The sequence below is a fragment of the Rhinoderma darwinii genome, chromosome 12, assembly GCF_050947455.1.
Source record: "Rhinoderma darwinii isolate aRhiDar2 chromosome 12, aRhiDar2.hap1, whole genome shotgun sequence".
In the NCBI taxonomy this organism is placed as follows: domain Eukaryota; kingdom Metazoa; phylum Chordata; class Amphibia; order Anura; family Rhinodermatidae; genus Rhinoderma; species Rhinoderma darwinii.
In genome coordinates, this window is record NC_134698.1 from 36213205 (window position 1) to 36221814 (window position 8610).

Consider the following 8610-nt stretch of genomic DNA (forward strand, 5'->3'; position numbering starts at 1 on the left):
CCCAACGGAGAGCTTTAAACAATTTAAAGAAAAACCAAAACATCGTAATCAGGGCCGCAGATAAAGGGGGGGGTATAGTCCTGCAAGACAGGTCAGACTATCTGAAAGAAGCCCATAGATTATTGTCCGACACCCTTTACTATGAAGAACTCAAATATAACCCTATCTCTGAATTTGCAATAGAATACAAATCCCTGATAGAGACCGCTTTCACTAATAATCTGTTATGCAAAAAAGAAAAAACATTCCTAACCATTCCATTCCCAAGCATCCCCTTCATGTACCATCTTCCCAAAATACACAAAACTCTTCTTAACCCACCAGGTCGACCAATAATATCCGGAATAGGCTCTCTCACGAGTAACCTATCACATTTCATAGACATTCATCTTCAACCCCTAGTTTCAAAACTACCTTCCTTCCTTAAAGATTCGACCCAACTCATAAATGATCTGTTCCATTTACAGTCCACCTGTGATATATCCAACATCAGCTTTATCACAGCGGACGTAACCTCACTATACACCAACATTCCCCATGCACAAGGTATACAAGCAACTTTGGATTTTCTGGCAACAGATGTGCGTTACTCAAACATGCAACTCAACTTCATTATGGAATGTGTGGAGTTTATTTTAACCCATAATGTTTTTAATTCAGATGGAAAATTTTACAAACAAATAAAGGGATGCGCAATGGGGACACGGTTCGCTCCTTCATATGCAAACCTATACATGGGGGCGTTTGAGGAAGCCCTCATTCTCAGTGAGCATGTTTTTAGAGACAAAATTTTGCTTTATAAACGTTTTATCGATGACCTGTTTTTTATATGGAAGGGCGATTCTAATACTGCCAGTGATTTTATAGAGGTTTTAAACAAAAATAATTTTGGCCTCATTTTTACCCATAACTTTTCAGATACAAACATTGACTTTTTAGACCTAACAATCGGAAAAAAGAATGGCCATTTCACAACTAGAACCCATTTCAAAATGGTCGATGTAAACAGTTACCTCGATTTTAAAAGTGCACATTACCCCCCTTGGCTTAGAAACATACCGTTCGGCCAATACTGAAGAATCAGAAAAAATTGTTCAGATGATTTAGCCTTTGATCAGGAATGTGGGATATTAAACCAGAGATTTTCAGAAAAAGGCTTTCCTAAAAGTCTTATTAAAGGGGCAGAATCAAAAGCCAGAAGCCTCACACAAATTGAATGCATTCAAGCGAAACCTACAAACACCAATTTCAAATCAAATCATGAAATGGTTAAAACCAATTTCATTACCGCATTCACTAAAGGAAGCAATACGATTACCAGCATTCTCAAAAAACATTGGCATATTCTGACCAATGACCCCTTTTTAAAACCTTTGATACCAGCTAGACCAACTATCACATATAGACGGGCGAAAACCATCAAAAACCTAATAGCCCCTAGCAGACTACGGAAAATCAAAACAGTTAATTCGAGCCTTACGAGAGTTTTGCCAGGTTCTTATCGATGCGGCCAAAGTAGATGCTTGTGTTGCAACAACATCACAAATAAAGGCAGGGAATACATCTCCATAACAACAGGAGAAAAATTTGTTATAAAAAACTTTTTCTAAACTGCGGAAGCTCTTATATCATTTACCTACTCGAATGCACCTGTAACCTCCAATATGTGGGTCGAACCACGCAAAGCCTGAGAAACCGGATCAATAAACATAGGTCCAATGTCACCAAGGGTTTTCTAAAACAAAGTGTGTCCCGTCACTGTATGCTTAAACACAATTGTAATTTCTCAGCTATCAAGGTTACACCAATCGAACAAATACCATTGGATCTACCTGACAGATTCATCAGATTAAAACAAAGAGAGAATTTCTGGATCTACAAATTAGAAACCCTACATCCGAAAGGTCTAAATGACCTCACAGAGTCCTCTTTAGAATGAAATAAAACCAAATACACACCGAATAATACATATATAGATTCTTTTAAAGAAGGTAGAAAAGTACAAACCACTAACACATAAGTGCATATATATCTCCCATTGATCCTAGGAAAAATATCCCTTTGGGATCCGCATGTATTAATAAGGGTTCCCTAGACATATATGAATCACCCTCTCCTCTTATAAGATAAGGTCCCTTCTACAATCCACACTACAAAATCCTACCTACAGGTTAAATACAGGCAAATTCCCTTTCAAACCTTTTATCCAAACATAAATATTTAATTTTTAACACATATAATTTTTAATACAAATGATATATATGATTGTAGAAATTTAGGCACATCATAACTACAAGCAAATTGATGATTTTTTCCCCTTCCCCCCCCCCTCCCTCTCTCTTTTTTTCAAAAAAAGAAAAAACCATGTACCAAGTACAGCACGTAACATTTACGTGTTAATAATAATCACTAATAGTAGCCCAATAAAACAAGGCCCCCTGTACAATATTTAGAATATGAGTCAATATCACTCACCACCCTTGCTATTTCGGTTTCTCCTTTCAATCAGTCCAATCGAGTGACCTGTACGCGCTTTGCGGTTCAATTGTGCGTTCCATCAGAAGCCCTTTTGGTCCGCAACGGCTTCCGTAACTCTTCCGACCTCTGGTAACCAGGGACGCTTGATTCAGCACGTCTCTGGTTACTAACACACATATATATCGTAACAGTGACCAAAAAACATAAGGAAACCCCGATTGTGAAGTAATAAAATGACCTTTCACATGCTTGTAACCCTCTGTACATATAAAAATCAACATTTTTTCTGAAAAATTCCCTTCAGGGGATCTCGTAATGACCTGACACTTGCTTCTGACGCAAGCACTAGATGTGTCAAACACCCGAAACATCTATTGAACTGTATACTGTGTATGTCCGATTCATTTGCTATCCTTGTAAGAATGTATTTTCAAAAGTTTATCATGTTTATCTTATTTTCACTTTTGTGACCTTTGACCTGGTACTTTTATGGCGGTCTTTTTTCCTTGCCTTTATGTATAAATGAGGCAGGAACCGCACTGTCTGTATTGGCCTGAGGAAGACGCCGGTGCGGCGTCGAAACGCGTAGCCTGTTAAGCAATAAACCTTTAAAACTAAACCCACTGGACTGTTCGTGGATGTTCCATATTCAAGCAGCGCCGTTGGTGTCCCCCACCTTTTTCTTCTTCAAACCCAATAGCAATACATTTGACAGCAAACTCGTTTTGACTGTGATGGGGACCTGGCTGCAGCTTGTTCAAGCCTGACTGACACCCTAAGGTGTCCACCACTCGAGGTGAGCGTAATCATCGCATCAACCCTTTTCCGATAACCTATCAGACCCTTATGTGTGGCGCCGTGTCTTTTTTCCAAATCATTTATGCAGCCAGCTTGTCAAGGCTTTCAAACGGCAAACACCTGCCGCAAGCATGTCTGACCGGGGAGCCACTCTCCGCTCCCCACTGTCTCATCGTTCCACCGCTTCTGGCAGAGCTGCCTCTGCAATAGGCGGCAGCAGCAGCCAATTCAGTTTGGAAAATATGATGCCAACATTTTTACATCCAATATCCCGACCTGACACACATCATAGTGACCAAAGGGATGTTCACCATCACTAGCACCTAAACAACCAGGTTCACTCGTACCTGGACTGTGCCCTTTTTCCGTCAGAAATCCTGATCCCTCACCTCATGGACTTCTTGGTCAGCAGATTGGATCATTGGCAAGAACTGGCCAAGTTTGCCATGGGTGCACTGTCTTGTCCACCCTCCAGTGTAGCGTCAGAGAGGGTATTCAGCGCGGCAGGGGGCTTCGTCACCCCTAAGCGAACAAGATTGTCCGCCAAGAGCTTGGAAAATCTCACGTTTCTGAAGATGAATCAAGCGTGGACCTGTGCCTGATGCCGCTGATTAGATCTGACATTGCTGCTGCTGCTGCCGCTGCCACCTGCTACTGCCGCCTGCTACTACAGGATTCTGTCCTGTCCACTATTTTTTTAATGTGCCACTGTTGGTGCTGCTACTACTTCTACCACCAATCCACCACCAGTGCCGTCTGCTATAAGCAGGCCTGCCCCACCACAGGGCTTTGTCTGTGACTGTCCAGTCTGTTTTAATGTGCTGCTACTACTACTACCACTACCCGTGCTGTCCGTTGGCTACCACTACTACCACCAATACACCTCTACTGCCGTTTGCTACAAGCAGGCCTGAGGCCAGCCCCACCACAGGGCTTTGACCTGTGACTGTCCAGTCTGTTTTAATGTGCTGCTACTACTACTACCACCACCCTTGCTGTCCGTTGGCTACCTCTACTACCACCAATACACCTCCACTGCCGTCTGCTACAAGCAGGCCTGCCCCACCACAGTCTTTTTATAATATACTCTTTTTATCTTGGGGATTGTAAAATTCTGCCAAAGTTTATTTTCCACATGTTTTGTTCCAAAGGAAGCCTTGGCTTGATCTTCCATGTTGTCTGTGTCTGCCTAGTAACCGACGCCGGTCCTCATACACAGCACCATCCGCAGTACCTCTGACAAGTCTCAGAAAAACAACCACATGGCTTTGTCCTGTCCACTCTTTTTTAATGTGCTGCTGTGCTGTTGATGCAGCTACTACTACCACCACCACCCGTGCTGTCAGTAGTCCACCACCACCACTACTACCAGTCAACCACTACCAATCCACCTCCACTGCTCTCTGCTACAAGCTGGCCTACACAACCACCGGGATTCTGTCCTGTCCAGTCTGTTTTCATTTGCTGCTGTTGGATCTGCTACTGCAACTTCTACCACCAATCCACCATCCCTGCTGCCGTCTGATACTGCCAGATGATCCTAAAAAAGGAATCATTTTTGTTCTTTTATAGCTTCTTCACTTTCCAGATGCAAAACCTGTTGCTACTCCCAAAAAGGGTTAATTCTATGAGAGATTTGAAAAAGCAATGGCTAAGTAATGACTTATTATTTTACCACCATATATGTATTAACCCCGGCAGGCATCTGCCACTATAAAGGGTACATTTTTGGAGGGCTTGTCAAAAGCCATTGCTTGTTGTTGCTTTTACATCCATGTATGGAACTCTTTTATTATAAAAGTAAAAAAACATAACAACAATATCAGCCGATGTAAACCATAACAGAAATACAACATATACAAACATAAACATAAGACATTATATACATATTTTTAAATACATCACTGTATTCCTCCATGTTCCCGGACTTGGCCAATTCCTCAACCAGCTACACTCATCCACATTCAACTTTTTTCGTATCCCCCGCCACCTCTCAGTATCCATTTGCCCCCACTCACTCCCTTCCGTACTCATTTGAAACAATCAGCCAGAATGTGTCAAACCCCCCAACGTTCATACCCATATTTATATACAGCATACTTTAATCTTTACACCCACATATACATAAGAATATATATGCACCTATATACACCTCCACCTATATACTTATATATATATTTTTTTTTTCCCTTTTTTTTCCCTTTTTTTTTTTTCCTTTTTTCTCTTTTTTCCTCAATATATATACTAACCCTAACTCTAACTAACCTAACCCTTCACCACACCAGGCCAACACCCCGCCTCATGTCCCCTCACGTCCGCTTACTCCTGATGCTGGCCTCCGCCACCACACCGTAGACCTCCCACTCAGACCCTCGCCCCATGTCCTCTCATGTTCTGCATAGTCCGGGCCCGAGCGGGAGAAAAAATTTAAAACAATATAATCCTCCCCACACCCCCCCATTCCCCCACCCAACCTATCTAAACCCCTGTCACTCTCCTTCGCATATACATAACAACAAAAAAAAACACAACCCGAAAGCACCAAGTTCGGTTCCTGTAAGCCTTTATACTGCCTTTATGTACTGAAAACAAAAAACTCTGCCGTGCACAATCCCAGCCTACCACCAGAAAGAGGAGAAAGAGACCCACCCGACCCCCCCGGGGATAGGATCCACCCACGCCGACACCTTCCCTATCGCTTCCCCTATCGCTTTCCCCTAAAGCTGTCCCTTCTCTTACCCTTTGCTTGATCTAGCCCTAAACTCGCCCTCCTTTCCCTATTGTTTTCCCTATCGCTTAATTTTTTAGTGCCTAAGCGAGGGCGGACCCCCCCCCAGATAAGCCAGATGAGCCCCCCCCCTGAATGTCAATACCCTAAGGCACCCCAAAAGAAAAGCCCCTCCATAGGCGAGAGGCTTTTGATGCTCCCAGTCTATCAACCTCCAAAGAACGTACCTTCACCAGGCCACCGATGATGTTCCCTACAACTTCTTCCACCAGAAGGATTTTGCTCTGCGTAGATACTAAACACCGTGCGTTCCAGGTAAAGTGCCTAACCACTATGCTAACTAAAAAAGAAGTGTTACTGTCCCTACCACCTAGGTCTCCGAACATCCCATAAGCCCACCCGGCGTAGGAGAGGTTGGCTAAGCCGAGCCAGCCGATGGAGGCACCCACCCTTTTGTACACCTCTGCATTAAAGGAGCAATGAAGCAGGAAATGCTCCATACTCTCTAGTGTATCGCTACACTCCTCCCGAGGACATCCTCTGTCGTCAGTGTTTCTGTACTTCAAATTGCCCCTTACATACAGTCTCCCGTGGAAGCAGCGCCAAGCCAGATCCCAAAACTTCTGGGGAATCCTCACTGAATTTAAAAGTTTTAATCCCTCCCCGAGGTCACTACTTGGGCAGTCTTTGAGAGCCAGGGGCTTCCGGAAGTGGGTCATCAGAACCCTTCTGTCGAGGAATTTCCTCGGCATGGTCCTGATCTCCCACACCTCCAGACCCCACCGGCGTACCATCTTCAAGACCAGGGCGGCATAAGCCGGGAGATGTTCATGAGGTGTACGCAGGTCTTTCACTTGGCCTCCTCTCTCCCATTCCTGGAAGAAGGGCTGAAACCACTCCCTGTAGGAGAGAATCCACCAAGGAGCCCTCTCTTGCCAGAGGTTTGCCATATTGATCTTAACAAAGGTGTTCACTAGGAACACCACTGGGTTAACCATACCTAACCTTCCTAGTTTCCTTGGTAGATACGTAACTTCTCTCTTAATTATGTTGAGCCTGATCCCCCATAACAGTTGGAAGAACAGGCTATAGACCCGAGCCCAGAGAGGTTCTGGCAAGATGCACACACTGCCGAGGTATAGCAACATGGGCACCACGTAAGCTTTGGCCAAGTGAACCCTTTTTCTAAGGGTTAAGGACCAACCCTTCCATTGGCCGACCTTCTGGGCAACTAACTTTAGCCTGTCATCCCAGTTTTTCTTGGGATAATCACCCGGGCCAAATTCCACTCCTAAGATCTTTGCAGACCCCTGAGGTTCTGGAAGGGTGCCCAGGAGACCAAAACTAGGATCTCCTCCTCCCAGCCAGAGACTTACGCACTTGTCACGGTTAACCCTGGACCCAGATGCCCGCGAGTAACATTCCACTTCTGACATCACCCACTCCGCCTCCCCTTGCGAGGAGACGAAAATGGAGACGTCATCCGCGTATGCAACCACCCTCTGAGTGGCTTCCGGCCCTTCCAAGCCGACCCCGATCCCCGCCAACGGTCCACGGTCAACCCTTCTTAAAAAAGGGTCAATCGCAAACACATATAGCAGGGGACTCAAAGGACAGCCCTGGCGGACACCAGACCCAACCTCAAAGGGGGTTCCAACCCAACCGTTAACCAGCGCGAAAGTCTCTGCCCCAGCATATAAGGTCTGGAGCCAATTGACAAACCCTCCCGGCAGACCATACCTCAGAAGGACCGACCATAGATACTTGTGATTCACTCGGTCAAACGCTTTGGCCTGGTCCAAGGACAGAACGTACCCCTTCCACTGGCCAGAATTTCCCCGCTCCACTGCCTCTCTGACACTGAGGACAGCACTAAAAGTGCTGCGGCCTGGAACGGAACAATGCTGGACCGGCGAAAGAAGCCGGGGTGCAAATTTCACCAACCGATTAAACAGCACATTTGCGAGAACCTTTCTGTCCGTATTGAGGAGCGCTATGGGACGCCAATTCTCAATACGAGTCGAATCCTTACCTTTTGATAGAACAATCAAAGCTGACCTCCTCATTGACCTCGGCAGAGTGCCCGAGGATAGACACTCATTAAATACAGATGTCAAGAGGGGAACTAGGGTTCCTTTAAATTCTTGTAGAACTCGGATGTTAAGCCATCCGGCCCTGGCGATTTTTTCAGACCTAGTCCGTCAATTGCCAGCATTACTTCCTCTTCTTTGATTGGATCTATCAAGACATTAAGGGAGGAATCCTCTCCTGGCTCAGGGATAGTTTCAGCCAGGAAAGTCGACATCTCCTCTCGGTCTGGATCCTGCCTACCCAAAAGGTGAGAGTAGAAGGATCTAACGACCTCCAGGATCCCTGACTTGGATCTCCTCAGGGACCCTGTACTTTCTATTAGTCCTGTCACTATTTTACGACTCACTGACATCTTAAAGTTCCTGTAGGGGTCGGGCGAGCGGTACCTCCCGAAATCCCTCTCAAGAACCAAAGATGCGTGCCTATCATACTGACACCTTTTGAGCAGCGCTTTCACCCCGGAGATCTCTTCCTGACTACCTCCGTTCGAGACCAGATGTTCGAGTTTCCTCCTC